Source organism: Anopheles coluzzii, chromosome 2 (assembly GCF_943734685.1).
Source record: "Anopheles coluzzii chromosome 2, AcolN3, whole genome shotgun sequence".
NCBI lineage: Eukaryota > Metazoa > Arthropoda > Insecta > Diptera > Culicidae > Anopheles > Anopheles coluzzii.
Genome location: NC_064670.1, coordinates 47,880,837 through 47,902,146, shown reverse-complemented (window position 1 = coordinate 47,902,146; position 21,310 = coordinate 47,880,837). Strand labels below are relative to the sequence as shown.

The 21,310-nt window shown below is 47.1% G+C and overlaps 1 protein-coding gene across 10 annotated transcripts in view; it reads left to right on the top strand.

Moving 5' to 3' along the window:
- Nucleotides 1–21,310, top strand: part of LOC120948726 (homeobox protein prospero-like) — a 95,108-nt gene that overhangs the window by 53,767 nt on the left and 20,031 nt on the right. The gene's annotated exons all lie outside the window — the stretch shown is intronic.

Sequence of the window (21,310 nt, the reverse complement as noted above, 5' to 3'; positions counted from 1 at the left end):
CTTCCTTACAGCACTGGCACAAACGGAGGCACGCTTCAGCTGACGGATGCACTGAACCTCGAGTCCTCTCTTGGGGGGTTCTTCCCTTCGGTTTAACCGGAAGGAACAATATAAAAACTGGGTGATACAGAAATGTTTGCCTAATGCGTTTTTTACGTGATCGGCATATTTTGTGTGTTTATCCATGCGGAATGCGCCAACCTTCTCATATCCGCCTGAGGTTGGAGTGCGTAATCGAGAGGAGCTGCTGTTGTAACATCAGGAGAAATGATCAAAATCAGCCCAAAACAAGGACATCAGTTCTTTCAGATATTTTTGCAAATTAAAAACGAGTCCTGTGAAAAGTGATGTATTTTACTTATTTTGCCACAAATCAACTCTAACAACAAAAAAGCGCAAAAAATCCGACCACAGGACATGAAGATGAAGAGTCGGGATTTGGAGAAGATTTGGACGATGTCCGTCCGGCATGGTGATCGTGAAGCCGTTTTGTAATGCGATACTTTTGATGGGGTAAAACAACAATGTTAAACCAATGGCGCAGCTTGCACCGCGATGCATCTTCCTTAGAAGCTTCGGTCGTTGCCAATCTTGCCGGATGGTCGGGAATACTTTCACCAAAAATGGATGATTAATGGGAAGAAGCCCGAAACCGCCAGTTTCGAGTGTGTTGAAAGCGCATGCGGTGCAAATGAGTAAACATTGGCCAACAACCAAACGGCCCGGTGAGCATAATGCCCGGGAAATTCGGGCGGCACAGAACGGATTCGTAAACTCTTTGAGTGTCCGTCCTGTATGCGATCGATTAGCCAAAGAGACGTTTGCACCCTTTTGAAATGCTTTCGGGTTTGGGGTCAGGTTGAAAAGAAAGGGCTGCTGCTCCGGGGATAAGTGTGTTATGATAATTCTTTTCGACACCGGTTCGGGTACATATGCAAAAGTGAAACAAAGGATAACCCACCAGCAACCGACACCGGGATGAGACACCATTTTTACCTGTGACGTGGCTGAGGGAAGGATTGCACCGCTTTTCGCTGCACAACTGGCTTGGTGCGACCTGGTTTTGGTTCTGATTTCTTTCAAGTTCGATCCTTTTTGCAATCTTCTCCAACACCGTTTGTCATGCATCATTCTGGCAGCCGTCAATGCTTCGTTTGAATGGGCATTGATTGTCGTATGTGCCTTGTTCGGGAGAGTACGCACGATTATGATGGTGATGGTTATGTGTTATGTGCCTTTGAAAAGCCATACCGCTTCTGGTTTCTGGTGTGGGTGATAAGTGTAAAAATTGAGCCAAATGGTACGTTTTAAATATATACACAACACTCTCAACCTTAGCCCCGGGTCGTCTTCCCGCATCAACCAAAACAACGAGGCTGTCGCAGATGGTAAAGCATCGCAAACTGGCTGCAGCAAACCGACAAGTCATCCCACATCCAACCAAGAACGCGCGGTTGAACCAAATACCGCAAAACCACCACCGGTTGGTAACGAAGAAGGTGAACCCACCGACGGACTGACTAATAAGTACCCGGAGTTTTTTTTTCCTTTTTACGTCTTTTCTGGTTCTCTGCTCTGGCTTGTGGCGAAATCTGCTTGCCTGAAAAACGGACCAGCATCGGTGGTGGTGGCTGGTGGGCCCCACCGACTTGACAATTATGGGTGCTTTACCAGATCTTCAGTTCGGGCGTACCCCACCACCAACTACACCGGCCTTGCGTCCTCTAATGTCTTGGGAGATTGCTCCAGCAACTTCTACTGCTTCGAGCGTCATTATCGCCGGTTTTGCACGTTGTATTTACATTTCCACCTGCATGTATCGTCTCGCGAGAGGGATGGTGAGGAGTCAAACGATGGCGACCCACAAACGACGCCCCCCCCCAAAAATATGAACGTGAACTCCCACTTTCTCGTTTTTAATGGTTTCGGTCTCTTTCATTTGCCGATGGTGGAGTAGGAACAAACGTTGGCAATGGTTTCATCATGCAGTGCAAATTTACATTTCCCATTGCTTCGAAGCTTTATCGTCAGAATTTGTATATATGTGTGTGTGACTGTGTGGAGCTTCTTTGGAGCTCGAGTACTCGGGTGTATCCTCCGGTCTAAGAAGTTGACGGTAGGGCAGAGCTATACGTTGGCTTCCGGTTACTTGCAATGGTGCGTAAAGATGTGTTCATGGTTTTGTGGCACATGAACTTGTGCCCTTCCCAAGAGCCACTGTACCTTCTCATTTTAGCTTTCATTATTTACTGAAATGAATAGGACTTTCTGTGCCGCTGGATCTCTTCCGTATCCTTGAGCAAGGAAATCGAGATCCATCCACACTGGCAGTATCTTATCGCTGCAAGAATGACGCACAGGGACTGATGCTACTGGAAAGAAATGTCTATTTATAATGGGATATTCTTTTTTTTAATTTTGCACAGTCTTGTCGGTTTCTGCGTATATTTGCACATTCGTATCACTTGCAAATAGAGTTCACAAGGCTTTAGTAGTAGTCTGCCAGGCGCAAACGGGTCAGTCAGTTAGGAGAAGAAGGAAGTTATGAATAGGCTAAGATGGATGGAGGTATCGCATTTTTGCTGCTGGCAATAGCTACTTCAGTTCCTTATGAGAGAGAGAGAGAGAGAGAACAAGAAAGTGAGGGAAGCCGTTCTCCCTATTGTGTTGTGGAGGAGTTCTATCACTAGTCTCTAGTAAGCATTACGCATCCTTAATGAGTTACGAACGACGTATAGAAATCAAAGATGAAACTTTGACAACATTGAGCTCACGAACACTGACCGCTTTCTACCGTTGTACGTAACTGGTGGATGGTTCTAATTGTAAAACAAAGAGGAAAAGTTTTTTTTTATTATACTCCCCAGTTTCATTCACCCTCGATGCTACCGTCCAATGTTACTCCTGGGGGAGTGTGGAACTGTTATAGCAAAAAAGGGTTCCGTTTCAGTTCACCAACGTAAAGGAGGAGCTTCTCCGGATCTATTCATATTGTTTGATGCTGCTTGAGTAGCATCAATCGTACCGGAACGCCCAAGTGCATGCAATATTGACTTGGAGTTGGATGAAGCTATCTCTGTACGTGAAGGTAAAATGTTTGTTTTTACAGTCGTCTACCCAGTGTTCAATTATGCACATTGAACTTGACTCAATAATATGAGGTATAATTGTGTTACTTTTGCAAAAAAAATGTTTGGGACCTTTTCTAATATATTAACGTAAAAATAAATAATCCTTGGGCATAGTAAATACCACTCGAATAACAAAAAAAAGCAAAAAAAAATCAAGCAGTTACAGTAGTATCCCGAATAACTACCAGTATTATCCAGACATGGTAAGCGACCATTTCCCAATGTCCAACGTTTGACCGTACGACTACATGCAAGGATCTCATTTAGATGATTAAAAAAATATTCACAGAACAACGATGCATTTAAAGTCTATAGATGGTTGTCTTTTTCACAGTAATTCAATCAAGGCCTATCATCCATGAGATCCGCTGAAAGTTATTTTGTTTGCAAATTCCCCAACCAAATCTTCTAATGAATTTAAGAGCAACGAATAACATTTTTTACCATGGTTGCACATCCAATCCACCTGCATAAAGTAACGAGCATTTTGAAAGCCTACGAAAAGAATTGGCTCGAATGCACATTGCTTGCAGTTCATTAAACAATTTTATGGCATGTAGGATGTCAGCAATGTTAACTTCCTGCGCCGTGGTCGATGTTAACTTCCTACTCCGGCATGTTATCAAACCGCTCAACACCTTCAAAGCAAGTAATGGTGTAGTTATTAATGAACCAAATTAAACGTCATTCATCCGCTAGCATTCTTTGGCTTGTTTTTCCTTGGAAAAAGATTGAGATGCACCAGGTAGCCCGTTTCGACCGGCGGTTGCTGTCGAGCACGGTCCATCGAGCCATACACAAGGGTCTTTGTCAAAATGGACGCCAATCGATCGATGTCCCGAGCTGTGAGGTGCATCCCAGTCCCAGCCTAGAATCGGTGGTTTGGTGTTTTAGGCTGTTTCTTCCCTTCCGGTGTTGCTGCTGAAAAGTACATATGTTTACTTTTTTCCCCCGATCGCGCTATTTCCTCCGCGATAGGCTGCATGTGCTGAAGGGAGGTGTAGCCGGACTGCTGGAGAATAATTGGTACCCAGGAGCACCTCCCGTTTCGATCCGCGATGCATGGCTTATGTGCATATAAATTGAATCATGCTCGGTATTAGGTCCCCAATCTCCTAACGCCGAACTCCTCCTCCTTCTTCGTTGGTAGGCTGTAGCACAATCGAAAAGATTTCCCAGTTGTCCGTCGTTGGGTGATTCGCCTCTGCTCGCATTGCGCGCTGACACAATCCTTCCGGCTGATGCCAGATCGATAACACCGGGCACGAGCTCTGGACGGGCGGAAACACTGCACTAACCCCCACGGTCATTCGCTGACACCGGGGGTACAGGGAGCCTTTTCATGCTTCGCATTCGCGCACATCCGTTGCCTATTTGCCTGGAACGTTGACAAGATTGACAAGCTGTCGCTCAGTGCAGTGGCGCTGCTATGCAGCTGCATCAGACTCCAAACTGCAGGCGGGCATTGCATACGGAGAGGAAGAAGAAATAAAACCAACGATATGCACCGTATCGCACAACGACACCGAACCTAACGAGCTTTTGGTTGTTTCATCCAATTCGCGCGCCCACTCACCCACACACACACAGCATCATCAGGAAAGCGAGGGAAAATCGGAACCCCAGCCCATTCTCTCCCTGTCCACCTCAATCACTTCAGCTCACGGAACCATAAAGAAGTGCATCTAGGCAACGTCCATTTACCTCTAACCCGCGATATTTTCGGGGACCTTATTGCAGCGAGAAAAAAAGGTGCAATAGAGAGCCACCAACATCACCATCGCCAGCAAAGCAGTCCAGGAAAAGATGGGCCCTTCGTGGTGTGCTGCAGTGCACATGCACTGACCAATGCGAGTGTCCGACAGACTTCTCACCCTTACCTCCGGCCAGCCCTTGCAAGCCGGACGCGTGTCTCGCGCGTCCTGCGTACAAAAAGTGCATTCAAAATGAAGCGCTATCCACCCGTGCGCGTTTCAGTCGGGGAATTTTCGCGAACAAAACCGTCCGACCCAACATTTGAAATGCGTTGTATGTGTGTGTGTATGTGTTTATGTGTACACGTGCGGGGGTTTATGCAAATTCGCGAACGGCGCGCGAGAACGAGCTGGATGGAATGGGAGGCTAAAAATTGCATTTCAAAACTTTATTTACTTCAAATGCTGCTGCTGCTGCTGCTTGTTGGTAGTGTGGAGTCCACAGAGAGAGAATTTCGCGGATGGGATTGAACGCACGAAGGGACCAGAGGAAGATAGGATGATGTTAGCAGGGAAAGGTTGTCCGGTTTTATATAAGCAAATGCTGTTTCCTCGAAACAACACTGCAATCATGCGTTGCTACGAGGCTTCAGTGCAATTGATAAGGAAACAAGTGTGAGAAAAGCTAGAAAAAACTGGGAAAACGGAGGATTTGTGTTTCGAATATTATCCCAACTTAACTTGATGCTTGATGATAAACCAATGCCACTATTCACATTGTATCTTATCAGTGCAATAATTGGTTTGTCTACTAAATGCTATAACTATGTCGAACTTACGTCGAACATGTGTATGTTTCGTTATTTCAATATTATTTGACGATGAAAACTGTTTCCATTGCTCATTAAAGTAACTGTTGCCAAATAATTTCGTTAAAAAAACGGCGCAATCGCTCTTAGTATCGAATTTCTAAAGAAAAATGTTACAAATTATATGGAGATCATTGAGGTTACTGAAAAAAATCGAGGAACAATTCGTCGCTTGGCTCTACTCCATCTCGAGACGGGAAAGTGCACAAATATCCCAAAAGCGAACGAATGCAGAAAACGAAAACAGAGGGAGGAAACAGTATGCTAAAGGCAGCTAGCATAAAAAAAAATATACACATACACTAACATCCACAAGCCCCAGGAAAATCGAGATCAACTGGGCATTATTGGCAATGCGTTTTGCTTGCAAAAGCGCATTAATCATCACCATCACCAACTTCGCAACCCCGATGGTGCCTGGGTGCTGGACTTTCCCTCCCCCTGTGCGGGGCAACCTCAGCCACTCTTTCTGTTGCCTTCCATCGCCCTTTTTGTCGCAACGAAACGCAATCATACATCCCATCCAATGCGAGACAGAGAGAAAGATTGAGAGCGTTTCGAATGCACCGGATGCGTTGGGGATGAACTTTGTGCAGCGTTGCAGTAGGGCAGACAACGTGCGCCTGCCCCACCCGGGCTAGTGCGCATATCCTGACGAATATCCTGTGCTGCCGCTGAGCTGAGCGCTTGCCGAGTTGAGAAAGCCGGCAAAAAATTGAACGCACGGCACATACACACACACACACACACACACGCGGAGGGAGAGTTACGCATGCAAGAGCCGGATGCATTTGGCCGGAGCCGTTAGCAACATCGTTTGGATGCGCTCCATGCATATCCAGGCTGCTGGATGGATACATAAGGCTCTTTTCGCTCCGACCCGACCTGGAATGCACCGGCCGACAAGTCGTCGGGCAACAAAGCCCAAACACACGGCCCTTCCCTCCCTCTCACTCTGCATCTCTTTCCAACCGGCCCGGGCAGGGAGGTTTGTTTTGTGTTTGACCAGACGACGAGGCTGGAAACGAGATGGGATGGGATGGGAAGGGTTGAGGGAGAATGTGCAGAATGTATGCTCCGCTCAGCATACAAAGCTGGACAAATGAAACGATGCTAGGCAAAACCCGAACCCGCGAATAGTAGTAGTCTCCATTTGGTGGTGGATATGCATTATTAGAAGGGGGGCTGTACAAGTGGCGCGGGAAAGGAAGCGAAGGGCGCACAATACAACGCACCTCATATTGGTACGGAAGTACGAAAAGATGGACAAACGCATATCATGGTCATTGGAGCGGGAGAAGTGGGGCGGGGATAAGCGACGGGAAAACGTTCGTAAAACTTAGCAGCGCCAGTAGCAGCAAATGACGTCCACGTCGACCTGGTGCGGTGTGTGCGGTGCTTTGCTCCAATTGATGTCCAGTCGCGTTCTGGTCCACCCGAAGATATCGATCCAATCTCCGAACTCTGGGCTGGGGAGAGTTTCGGTTGGAGTGCCTGGGGGACCGCATGGGGCTTGTCAGATGCCATTTGATATATGCTATGTACCATGCACATGCACTTCTGATCGAGCTACCATCGCCTCCCCCGGGGGGTGGGCGCGAGGGCCTACGCAAAGCGCTATGTGCGTGTTATGTGCGTGCACGCTGGGCTTCGCTTTCTATGCCTCTCCGCTGGACGCTGATGCTGGACGGTGCGATGCGGTGCGTGTGCATTCCTCCTCACAAGTGTATGCTACTTTTTGCAGACTGCATCGAGTGCATTCGATTGCATTTGGTGTGTACACCAACAAGCTATATCAAAGAGGGGCATGACAGGAAGGTTTTCCGGGGAAGATGGAAAGGATTTGAGAATTCGGATGGTTGTGAGCGCACTGACAAACACGCATATACGTAGACACACGTGAGTGCATACGCATGGTCGGGCAGCAGAAAATAGGATTAATGCCTCGAAGGGGGGCTTTATCAAGTTTTTAGTACGAAATTGTGCCCCATCGCACAATTCGCTTTTGCTGTTCATCTTGTGTTGTGTTGGGCCTATGGGGCGGTTCGATACAACGGCCGTGTACACTACGGGACACTAGCTAGGCAAACATACAACGCGCATAGACGAGCGTAGAGAATGAGCATTCAAAATCTCTACTAGCGGGGGGTCTATGGGCTTTGCGTGCGCTACACGATACCGATCGGCTTTGTGTTGGGAGCTGCATAGTTTTAAACAATCGGCCGAATTAATTTGACGAATTCCTTCGCATGGACGCGTTAATTAAATGTGTGTGGCGCGAGGTGCATGAATATTTTTGATATCGAAACTCAAACCTTATGTTGTTTGATTAGGATTCACGGGTCGGTGAGAAAATATGTTTTAAATGAGCTTGCACGTTCATTGCTTTGCCATTAAATTTCCCCTTTCAAATTTGAATGCAATACAAATTAATGAATGTTTTTTAAATTAATTACTTATACTAAACTTACACTAGAAACTAAAATAATTCTTCGGATCACAATAAAACTACGTTAGGCACATGAAAAAACATAATGAGATGATGCTGTTAATGGACTTCGTGTACTGTGTATCTATGACTTTGGAATTGATCATTTGCAAGAAGACATACTTGGCACTAGACAAGACAGACTAGAAGACAAGTTGGCACTAGAGGGATTTAGCATCCATCGGTAGGGACATCAACAAAACTATGTAGCTATGAAGTTTCCACCAGCTGTTGCAATCAATTGTCCGTAAAATCAAATGTGTTCATGGGTAGACATTCAATGATTAAGCTTAGATATTCTTGGTAATAGAACCGCCTATTCAGCTTAGAGAAATTAGTTAGAGATATTAAATTGAATGATGTTCATTGAATGTAAAAGAAATTATTTCAGAGAACCAGCCGATCAGACCAACTTCAATGGATTATTAAAGTCATTAATAATTATATGTTGATACTACGTCCGGGTTCCAGGTTTTATGGGCCAATTCAGAAAACAAATTTCGAAATCATTGCAGAGCTACTTAAACTTCCAGAAAATAGCTTCGGCAATCCAGCATGAAAAAGTAATATGTAGCGTAATTGTCCTCTTCAATTCATTCCTATTGCAAGTCAAAATGAATTCAATGGTAATTTATTTGTTGTTTAACTACACAAAATATGTGTTAAAATACAAATATGTGCTTGGGATGTTATGCGTTCTTGTGTTACTCATGTCATATTCAAAAGGGGACATTGGATATGAAAAACGCCCAGTATTGTTCCGTCATCATTCGTTATGAGCGGTTCATGTTTACTTTTCAACATCTAAGAATGGTGTGGACGGAGATTAGCCCGAGTCGTTGATTGTTCGCGAGACAAAAAAAAACAAGATAAAGCAATTGGAAACTGTCTACAGAAAGTAAAACCTATGACTAGGTTCGTAACAGTGGCCATGTGGTACCGATAAAGAGAGCTGCGAGACGCCCCCGATTCGAAGCACACTTTCCCTGTACGATCCAGCACAAGCAATGCGAGCCCGTATCTTGCAACACTCTTCAAAATTATTGCCATCCCTTGTTCGTCTGTTAGAGAGCTTCGCCTATGTAGTGCGATAGTGCGAGTTGGAGTGTGTGTGTTTTACATCCACCTCATCAGCAGTCACGCGAAACGAATTTGTTCTTGAACTTGTCATTTATCCATCGAACTGGAACCTGGCTGACGCGCGCCCGTCAATCCGCCTTCAAGACGAAACCATGCGAGTGCCCTATGCCCTATCCATATTTAACGGCTGATTGAATGTGTCGGTGTGTAGATGGTCAGTGTAATCAATTTTTCCTTCCAAGATGCCTTCAATCCCTCGAGCGGCCCAAATGTTTTAATAACTTCAAGGATCTCTTTGTTTGATGAGCGAAGCGCTTTTACGACCATTAATTGCTTCTTTTCTCCACACTGCGCGTGGCCATCGAATGTAATGGGCGCTAAACATATGCACACTGTGTCTGCGGCTTAACGTTGCTCAATTTTTCAATAAATCGTCTTCCGGGTGCGGAACCCTCACACGGCTCCATCCAACGTCCACCATATGAGCAGTGTTCTAGGTACCTTGTCTCGTAGACGCCCTTCTTCCTGCTCGGCCCTTCGGTGCCGTATTCAACAAATGTGCTGTTTGGGGTACAAATGTATCAGAAAATGCTTGTTCGATTGCTGTCATCTTCACATGGGATGCGTGTCTTCCGTACATGTGCGCGGTGATCTTCAGAACGGAACAAGCAATTTATGGAATTGCTCCAAAGCGCACTCAATATGCGCGGGAAACTGGAAATAACTCGAAACGAAAAGCTTGGTCCACAATCCTTGCCTCCCTCCTTTCTGTGCCGTCAACGGGTCTGGTTCGTCAATTGGTCGTTTGCTCCAACGTTCGGTTTACGCCGGTTCAGCCGGAGTCGTTTAGGTACTGCTGGTGGCGGTGGTTCAATTGCCTGTCGAGCACAACCATATGCAAGCCGCGCGTAATCCCACCTCAATGCAATGGCGCAATTGACCTCAGCACCCACCCAATGGGAGTCTTCGTCCCCCATCTCCCGCAGATGAACGATTCTTTCGCATACAGATTTGCCGGGCTCGCATGAATAACTCTTTCTTCTGCCGGGTGCCATTTACATCCAGCGTAATGCCATTTCCTGTCGCCACCGGAAGGAACGATCGCGCGCGAGAGCAAAACATTAAAAAACGGGTGAGAAACTTGAATCCTTTCGTGTGGTGCTGGCTGGTTGTCTGCGGTTCCCATAAGATCTGTATCGGTTGTCCGGTTGCGCAAGTACTGGGCCTGGCTGTAACCTCTCGGGGGCAGTGCACAGCAACTTCAATTAAACTTGGTTCGCTCATGGTGTTGGTTGTGGTCATGATATGATACTGTTGCGTTAATCAAGGAATGGTTTGGTGTATCATCATCAAACGCCACCAGAGCGCTGTTTAAGGCTGAACGCGGGCGATGACGACCACGGAATGCATCAAGATGCAAATTAATTAATCGCATTGCGCTGCATGACTCACACGAAATGGACACTGTTCGGGGCGACACAAAAAAAAACCCTTCGGCGTATCGTGGGTTTCTTGAGACCGCAGTTTCTGCGCTTGATAAACTCCGCAGTTTGAGCCGTCCGTAACAGAACGAATTGGATACACGCCTAGCACAAATGCGCTGTCAATTAATGACTCATCGAAACGGGTTCCATTTCGTAACCCAACATGAAGGTCGTTTTACGGTTGTTGGATGTGCATTTCCACGTCTTAAAGGACGACATTTAAAGTAACGTCAAATGAATTTCTACACCGTTTCTCTTCAACTCATACGCAACTGCCCGAAGATATTCTCGATAGTTCTATGAAGGCAAAAGTGTTTTTGTTAAAGCTATTTCTTCCCTTTTCTCGACTGGTTCTGCATCAAAACATCCGAGTATAATAGACACAAAAAATAATTCCGTCCAACATTCAACTTCAACGGCAACTCATTTCCTTCCTTAATCGCACCTCCAAAAAAAAGCCTAAAAACTCTATTCCCCAGCGCCTTCCAACGCTATTTCGAACAATGTATGGGAATATATACTTATTCTTTGCTTTTGTTTTTCCACCCGGATTTGCTACAAAAACTGCACCCACGGAAAGTGCATTCAGAAACGCACACACAGCGCCTTTCATAGTAGGCAGCTATGCAGAAATTGGAAGGCTGGATTTGATTTGATGGTTCCTTAAATATTGTCTATACGTTGCTTGCTGCCATCGTTTGCTTGCTTCCGCGCGTTTTCTCACGTGGCAAAATGACGATGGCGGCGGGCTAGATGAATCAAATAATAGACCTTATCTCTGCCCCTGGTTCGCATCCACCGCGTCCACCCTCCTCCCACTAAAAACCCCGTTCTGGCACAAGAGCAGCGTGATCGTTCTGTGCCTGCCTGCCCCAGAGGAGCCGAGGAACCGGCGCGCGCGTAGAGAGCGCTGCCCTTCATTATTGCTTAATATGTGATTTTTATATTTTTGCAAATGAAAACGAAAATGCACTTTTTGGGGCGAGGGTTTTTTTTAATTCCACATTTAGAAGCGATACTGCAGTTGCGCACGCTTTCTCTCTTTCGTCCTCTTTCCATTGGATTGAAGGATAGAAGGTAAAAAAACCGGCATAGCACACAGGAAGAACGAGGTGTGTAGCCCGTTTCAGAACGCGCGAGAGAGGGCGAGTTACTTTGGGTTCGTTTCGGTAAACGCGCGGGTAAACTGGGCTCCTCTTCCGCGTAACTGAATGTTCCGCGCTGGCAGTGTAGTTGGCTAGACGAAATTTTAATCGTTACTCGACGAAAAATGCAAATCCCCCCACCAACCAAACCCAACTGACGTGAAAGATAGGCCGAATGCAGCAAAGCCTGAGTTTTGCACAGAATGAGGAGGTGGAGGAGGAGGATGAGGAGGAGGAGGAGGAGGAGGAGGAAAAAAAGTCAAACAACCCAACAAACACAAACAGCTGCCGCTGAAAACTGCATCGTAATGCACACTACCTTTCAGACGATGCACTTTATTGCTTGGATCGTAATGGTGGGATGTTGTTTTTAGTTTTTTGTTTCCGCCAGAAGGATGAAAATGAAAAACTCCACACCAAAGCAGCGGCGAAGTACTATCAAATGTGCATTACGTGCAGCTAATTCGCTGCGTTGCAACTTAATGCAGCAATACTGTATAATGCTGCGATGTGGAAGCGAAACTCTCTGCACTAAACTGTTTCTATGTTGTTCATGTGCACTTTCTTCGCAACCAAAAATATATTAATGTTGCTATAAAATTTGGCAAACAACCAACAAATTCTGCTCGCTTAAAGCAGGCTTCGTTCTCTGTCTTTCGCTTTCTCGCTCCTTCCTACGCTCCTCTCCCCAACCAGCAGTACATGCTTCAAGTGGTGCCGGTCGCGCACGCAAGGAGCAAACTCATTAAATACGTTCTCAAGGATGTTATGCACCAAGATGCACCCAAGGATATGTGATGCCTCTCAACATTTGGCTGGCGGATGCGGGGGAGGGGGGAGAGCGGGTTGGAGTTTTGCGGTAAAAGTACTTCTTCTATATGCACTTGCACAGACATACAGACCCGCTCTCCTGTGCACTTTGTTTGGTTCTAGCCGATGGCGCGGTGCGTGACAAACCATTTCTTGTGTGCGCAATGTCGAGAGAAGGAACACACGGAACTCCTCTTGCGGCTCGGTAAGACAACTCGACTCACCCCACGAAAAGCACACCCTGGAAGGGATTGCATAATTTGCCACCTAAGACCACATGCAAATATTCCTCCTCCCCCTCACAGTGTGTATGCTAGGTGGGGAGAGGGGGGGCAGAAGAGTGGTGTTATGTACACTTCTTTTGCGGGGGATGATCCGGTTTGAGAAAAAGGGGTGCACAAACTAAGACACGAGTAACGAAACAGAAGAGGCATTGCTGCAGTACGACGGCAGCATAGCAAGACAAAGGCCTCCAGATTTCAACCATCCTCCCTTCCCCCCCCCCCCCACCTCATCCACCAAATCATTGGAACGTATCGTTAGTGGTAGCAGAAGACCAGCAGTTGGGGGGGGGGGGAGGGCTAAAGACCGGTCATGAAATTTTATGTTTTCATGCGTTTCATCTCCTTCAGAAGTCATCAGCGAAAAGGCGAAAAAGGGGTAGAGCCTTCTTTTTTTACATTTTCGTTGCTGCAAGAAGAATCTGTTCCGGCTTTGTATTAATTTTCTCCACTGCTCAAACATGCTCTTGCACATACTCTCCCGCCGGCAACCTGCCCACCAGCACACAAACAACGACGTGGCCTCTCCCCCTATCCTGACGTGGTTGTCTTACTCCGATGCGTATTCTGATGCGAAGTTGAACCCTTTGCAACACACCGGCAGAGACACACACACACTGGTCGGAGTTTCCCTTATGTCCTGTTTTCGTTTTCTTTTCATTGCATTTTTCGCTCGCAGAGATTTTCCTCAAAATTGTGTCTTTGTTTTCGGTTTCGGGAACTCCGAGACTCTCCTCTCGAGAGTAACTTTGCCGGAAAGGAGGAGGAAATAGGGGGTGTGGGAGATGGTGGTAGCAGCGTCGGGGCAACCTCAATAGGCTGATCTACTTCAACTCGTTTTCGCCGGTGCAAAAACGCAACAACAAAAATGAGGAAACAGAATGGAAAACTTCCCGCTCCGGCAATTCCGTCCAGCCGGCCCCATGGATGGGTGAACGGGTTGAATTTTCATCAACTTCTGCCGCACAACTTGAAACGCACGTGTTGGGAGTGGGAGAGTGAGGGCGGGGCCGTTGTGGCGATTATGACTGATTTCTTCTCTCGCCGGAAAAGGAGCCAAAAATCAATATTTTTTCGCAAACTTTTACGGATTGTGCAAAGAGAAGACAAGTAGGAGCATTAGCGGCGGCGAGCGATATCTTGAGGGAGAGTTTTTTGGTAATAAAATATGCATTTTCATTATAAGCATCGCGCGGCACTGCATAAGGATGTGGGCGTGTGCTTATTGTATTTGATACGAGCGAAAGCTGCGCTTTTTTGCTGGCCCTCTTATTGATTGGTGGCTGTGGGTGTGTGCCACGTACCAATGTATGCTGTGAGTCCGGCGGACTTGCAAACACTATTAACGCCTACCAAACGAGGAAAGGAAATAATTACACAAGACAATGGCATTTATCTGCAAAGCCAGCATCACGGACGAGTCCTTGGATAAGCAGCCTCAGCAGCTATTCTTGCATTAGCCTGAGGGCAATACGTTTACACTGACGCTTGCACAACACCGGCACCACCGCACCCGGCTTTCGCATTGTTGTCCGGTGTGTCGAGGCAGCAGCAGTAGGCAGCGGCGAGAAAACGTCCAATTCTTCGGACAGGTCGGTGTGATAAAGCAAGCAATGTTTTGCTGCACCACGTCACACTGCAACACCGGCCCACACTACCAAACACCAGCAGCAGCAGCAAACAGTGACCGGATGTGACAGGGCCCCCGAGATCCCCTGACATGACCGCGACACTCTTTAATAATGCAAATGTCGTTCGAGGCACGGCAAACAGGCGGGGGCGTGTGTTCGTAAAAAATTATACAAAAAATTCGCCAACCCCTCGCGCGCAAATGCCAGGAAAGTGGTTACAGTGCCAGAAGAAAAATAGTATATCCGAGGACGACGGGCTGAAGTGCAATGATGCTGCGTTATGTTGTGTTTTTTTCAGTTGCATTTTTATTTTCCAACTCTTTTCGGCTCGATAATCGTAAGGCCGGCTCGCCGCACACTGAGTACACCGTAGTAGTTGGTAGAGAGTACCCGACGGGGGTGTTTCCACAGCTACCCAGATTATCCAAACGCGTACTGACGCGTGTCTCCTACTTCCCGTGTCTCCTCCCTTCGCCCTATGCTGTCCTTCAATCAGGTTAACGTATTTCGCCGTTGATGGAGCTGAAGAGAGGCGGAAAAACAGGAAAATCCGTACAACAGCGAACGTAGAAATGCATTTTCCTACCGCGCACAGGCGTATCGAAACTCGGAATCATTACGATGGAGGTTTTATTTTCGGTTTTTATTTTGTGTGTGTGTGGATTTCTCTCTCGCTAAGTCCCATCTCCGTCCGATTTGGTGCCGATTTTTGCATGGCTGAGATGGCATTTGCAAATTTTCAGCTGCATCTATTTGCACGTAAAGCACTAGATGTCGATGGTTTTCCCATTTTACTGAGTGTTTTTTTCCTAAAATATTTGAATGCGAAAGGCTTGACATTTGTTACACAAACATGTTTCGTTGGTTTTTAAAGTTTTATGATGAAATTATTTTTTTAGAGAAAAAAACCTTTTCAAAGCCACGTCGTGTGTTGCAAGGAACAAGTATGTTGACGGCATAGTGTTACATTTAAAATGTATGCTACCACAGCGAGCTCGTTTCACTTCCCCAAACGAATGTAAATAATGTTGCAATGAACATAAACACGAACACATTAAAAAAGTTCCTAGTAATAATCATTGTTGCGGCATGGTACCCGTTGGGGGAGGAGTGTGGCCACAACATACACTCCCATGGCAGATATGTCTACACATCTTTCCTTTTGACCGTGTGTGCGCTAGCCCAAACCAAGAAAAATGGCAAAAGATGCTCCAAAGCCAGCGCGAGCTCGAGGAAAGAAAATCCGCTTTTCATGGAGCACCAATCCCCACCCCAATCCTCGTTGTGCCACTCCTTCGCACTTTGCTCCAGATACTTCCCGAAACGAGCTCGACACAGGAAGCAGTGCTGATGTCCGAGGATACGGAGCTATTTGCTTCGGAGGTTGCATAAGAAACCTCATATGAATGGCTTAAGGGACTCGTGCTCGTCCCCGCTTTCCAACGCAAGAGAAAGAGAGAGAGAGAGAGAGAAAGGGGTGGAGAGTGCATATTAATGGCTGGGTTTGGTTGCGGCGACGTGTGCTGAAATGTTGATAACCAGCATGCCTCAAAGATTCAACTCAAATAGAGCTGGAAGAACTTGTGCATATTTACCATCTCGGTTTGGTGGCCACACGTTTCTTTGCTCCGTTTCCTCTGAAGCAGACCTCGGGGAACAGCGGGCGGCCCACTTTTCTGGGCGACGGCAAGAAGGCAGCTGGCGGAGGGCGCACATTCAGTATTATTGCTATTGCGCTGCTGCTGCTGCTGCTGCGTTGCCTCGATTGGGGGACGGACGAGAAGTCCCAGTGCAAAGGAAGGGTGAGCGCTGCGCCGTCGTCGTCGCCGCACTGCAGCCGACGGTGCACGGCTAGGAGGCGATGCAATAATTTCCTTCGGGCTTTTCTTGCTTTCTGCCAACGGTTGCATTTCTTACGCCTATCCACCATCACCACCACCACCTCTTCTATTGTAAGAGCGGGGAGGTATGACGAGAGTGGTGTAGGAGGGCTTCTCTTCAGCCCCAAATAGAGGGGTAGGTGTAAGATATCGCTGAGCCCGAAATGCGGAAGAAAAGAACGAAGGCGCTCCTAGTGCGGTGCTGCTGCAACATGTCGTTCGCTCCGTTTGGAAGGATGCTAGCGGCGGATGACTTGCGGGGAACTCGGCTGGTGTGTCCGCGGGTGTGTGTCTGAGAGTCGGCACATTCAACAGCCCAAGCCCGGCGACTAAGTAGAGATTATAAAGCAAGGAAGACGCAGATAGAACGCAGCCAGAGGACGAACGCGAGCGTGCGCGCGTACTACAACCCCGAGAACCCCGTAGGACGATAAATACGATGACGATGATGTGATGAATAAACCGTGCAGAATGAACTTATGAGTTTTAATTACTCGCTTCTCGCAATGTGCAATCTTTGGATGATTTCCGTAGTAGCTTTTTTTTTTGTTTCTTCTCTTTCCCTTCTTTTGCTGTTTCTTGCCGTTTGCCACACGCGTGCCTGGTCCTGGTCGCTGCTGAGGTGCGCGTCCTCTGTGTGCTCGGTAGAGTATAAAAAAGGGGGAAAACGTCGTCGTCGTCGTCGTGGGCTTCAATCTGAGAGCCATGAGGCCCGGTTCCGTGAGTCACAAAGTCGATCAAAGTTATGGTTGCGGGCGGACGGAAGTGTGGTGTCCTTTCGCAATCCTTTCGCTCTCATTTACTGAGCAAGGATTTTTTCCCCTACCTTTTCATCGGTCTTCCCTTCCTGAGGCGCGGCCCGCGTTGCCAGTGCTGTTTGCTGCGTTTGCATTGTATCCGCACCATCACTCAAGCGAGCGCGAGAACATGTGCGTGTGTGTGTGTGTCTGTATGTTTGATGCATTTAAAATCCTTAACCTCAACCGAAAGACGATGACACAGACCCACTTGGCAAGACGCATGCCGTACAAATCAGGAGGCGGATGCGATTGTAATGGTGCGCCGCATTTTCTCGATGCAGTCGTCGTCTCCGGGTTGTGGCGGTGGTTGGGTTAAGGGATGTTTTTATTCAAAAAATCGATCTTAACTCTCCATCTCAGGTGGTTCAAACAGCACCACAGTGAACAAAAAAAGGGGTTAACGAAAACCTGCTCGGCACTACGTTGTAATAACGTTATTTGCTTTTATTTTTATTTCGTCCCTGAAATGAATCGTAGGACGTTTCGTCTTCAGGCCTTTGAAACCGTTCGATTGTGTGAACAGCTCAGCTCTTTGGTAATTTTCGGCCGCATTTGGGCATAAAGCAAGAGAGTACGTGATTTGTAAATTGATTGGTACTCTTTTGCGCTACCAGTTACCAGCTTCCTTAATGTTCAGTATGGTACAGCTATTGTGAGTAATAAAAAAAAGCCAACAACCCTTCCCTCCGAAGTCAACGACTGGAAGACCACCACCAGCAGCCACAACGAAAGGAAGTGTTGCCAGGGCATCACAAGGATGAAGGAAGCAAGGCAAACCCGAAATCTGTCATGTGCCCTTCCTTCCTTTCAATTGAGGCTAATTGAACTTGAAGATTTGTACTGACAAACACAATGGACACAACCAGCACAACACGCGCGCGCGCAGCTGTGTGCTGCAAGTGCACTTGCACTGCTCCGTACAAGACTCTGAGTCACAAGCTGCTGGGGCCTTTTCTGCCAAATAAATCCCGGACGCAGGAATTTAATTAGCTCTAATTGATAATTGTTTGCAGTAACGACCATGAAAAACCGTACACTGTGGGTGTTTAGTTGATCTTTGTTTTTTTTGTGTGTGCATGGTTTGAGTGTTGTCTTCGGGTCCGGAGAGTATACAAATTTATGCTGCAATTGCACAAAACGGCACTGCTTGAAACAACACTGCAGCAATAGCAACCCAACCAACCAGCATGTTTCGAACAGTGTTTGATGTGATTGAGAAGCAAAAAGAAAGATAAAAACCAATTAATTCTAAGTAAGTTGTAACTGTCCTATCTGTCAGAGCTTGTCGAAGAGTAGAGCAAGAGCAAGACACATACCATATATTTGCTTCAAATAACAAATCGGTTGCAAACTTCTCACGAAACAACCTTCTTCCGAACGGAAGGAGACAGTTCTCAGACATGATACTTCCTTTCACACGGTATTCCAGTGCACGGTAGCGCGCACCTCCTCGCTTAACCGCAGCCGAGAATCGTATCGTGTGCACTGTGTGTGTGTATGTCTTTGAATTGCTCCACCGACTCGATGCGTTGTCTTGTGGGAGAATTAATAATAATCAGCACTTCCGGAGAGGATCATCATATTACACACACCAATCGGAGGAGGATCCTCGTCGGCACAATGCAAATTTGGGAAGGGTGGACCCTCCGAAGAGAGGCGAGCAAAAGAGCGAGCACAAAGGCAAGACGTGGCAATAAAAGGGTCACCCTTTACACCACTGTGCTCGGGGGGGTAACATCTTCAACCGCAACAAACATCCCGAAAGAGGGCGGTGGAGAGCGGTTGGTTATCGGAAGATATCGTTTGCACTGACGATGCGGCCGGTACGGAAGGATCCCCGAAAAGGAAGACACACAAGTGCACGATCGAATGGGTGTGTGTGTGGGGGGGAGCCGTACCGTACGGTTCGCAGCGGTCTCAAGTTCGTCTCAGAAAGGGCGTTACTGATTTACGAAATACCGGCTTTGCGTTCAACTGCAATCCGAAATTCATACAACTTTCGACCGATCGGTCAAATGTCAAATATGGGAAAAGGGTAACAATCACACGCGTCGCTAAGGTCCCCAACGAGTATTGTGTCCGCTGCCGCCGCCCGGGAAAGGAAGCTAGCCACAAACCGCTGAAATATGAATGCCTCACCAGCGCAAAGAAAAGGGAATGTGGAAACCAACGTGTAGAAGAGGAGACACCGCTTGCAGTGGGTCGGTCTCAATCTGGATGTATACAAAAAAAAGAGCCGTTGACGGTGGGCTGCTGGAGCTGAAGACACACACCTTAGGCGCTAGCCGCAAAGCGATAACGATCTAGGAACGGTGACAACAACTGTGGACACAACTCCTCGTTCGCGCGTGTCTGCGTTTGCGTTTTGCTGCAAGCCATATGGAACAGGGTGCAATTATTTTATTTCCGTTTGGTCTAACAGCTCCAGCAAACTCTTTTCAGCGATCCTTCACAACACCGCACACGGTGCCATATGTGCGCACGGCTGCGGCACACGGTACGGCCACAGGTATGCTCGAAAGCACAGAGGGGTTGGTAATGCGATTTAACCCCCTACTGGAACGTGTGCCATGTACCGGAGCATAGCGAGCTCTGCCCAGCCCAAGACGTTGGCAGCGACCCTTCCCAACGTCTTAAAGAAGTTCAACGTTTTCTTAAATGTCCTCTTTCCGTTTGCTTCATCGACCGATAATGCACCTTTCGGAATGTGACAGAACACGCTCCCTCTAGAAGACCCTCCTGAGGTGTGTAAGTCGGCAGTTGGAACGCATATACTCTCACCGGCGGTGCTCACCGAACCGTCGTATACGTGTGTGTAACGGTCGTTTTAGGGGCAGGTTTTTTTCTCATTGTGTCTGCCACTTTCTTCTGATTTTAAACTATCACGGCAGTAACCGACTTTTTAAACGACTGTTTTGTAAGGTCGCAAGAATGTTTGTCGTTGATTTTAAAAGGCCCAGGATCTAAAATACGTTAGTTCAAGAAGAAACATAAAACATCAGTATTTTTTATTGTAGAAAATATTCTCACAGTAGAATACGCATTCAGGCTCAATAGCGGCTATCATTAGATTAACTTTTATAGTGTGTGTATGTGCAAACTCATCAGCACAATAACTCAATTTTCAAATGGATAAGCGCGAATAAGCGAACACACACACAACAACAGACGCAAGGCTGTTCAAAGTGACCTCACTAATAAAAAAGTTGTGTCCACTCCAATCGTCTTGAAACCAATTGACAATTACCCCCTCCTTCTTCTTCTCCTTGCGCCGTTTTGGTTTCGAGAAGCACGCGTCTTGAAGAAGCGACGCTTAGCATCACGTCCCCACCCGGTGATGATATCATTAGGCGTCAATCTCGTTATCGTCAAGAATGTCGCCGAATGACACAGTCCAGAACAGCCAAGACGCGCTCTCCTCCTTTGCAGCGAAGAGCAGCTACGTTGTTGGCGCTGCCGTACGCAAATACATGCTCTCGAGATAGATGCATCAAACCGCGACCGTCTGCCTGCCTGTTTTGCCGCGCGGCAACTTGTCACGGGAGTGTCCAGCACACAGATAACTGGAAAGGGAAAACTGCGACACATTTTTATTATCCAATTTACGAATGTTTTGATGAGTTCTCGGATGGTCGGATGGGAACCGACATGGGAAGACAGTAAACTTCTTAGTTTATTTTACTCCAATGATCTGATGATACCGGCGGGTGTGCAATGAAGCACACCCGAGCATTGAAGGCGATACAATCGAGGAGAACTTGAGATTGGGTGTCGCGATGATGGGATGGGTGGTGTACCGATTGGGGTCTGGTGTGTGGAGTAAGTAATTAATTTCGCTCCTTGCGCGCCTCGGCTTAAATTGATATTTATAAGTCACTCTATTGGATGGTAATTAGAAGGCGCCGCACGGCACAGCATCCATTCAACAAAACGCAAAACGCACAAACAGCTGACTCTGGGTCGTGAGGCTTCGAACAAAAACTGCTTCTTCCCTGCAAGCCAAACGCACACCGAACC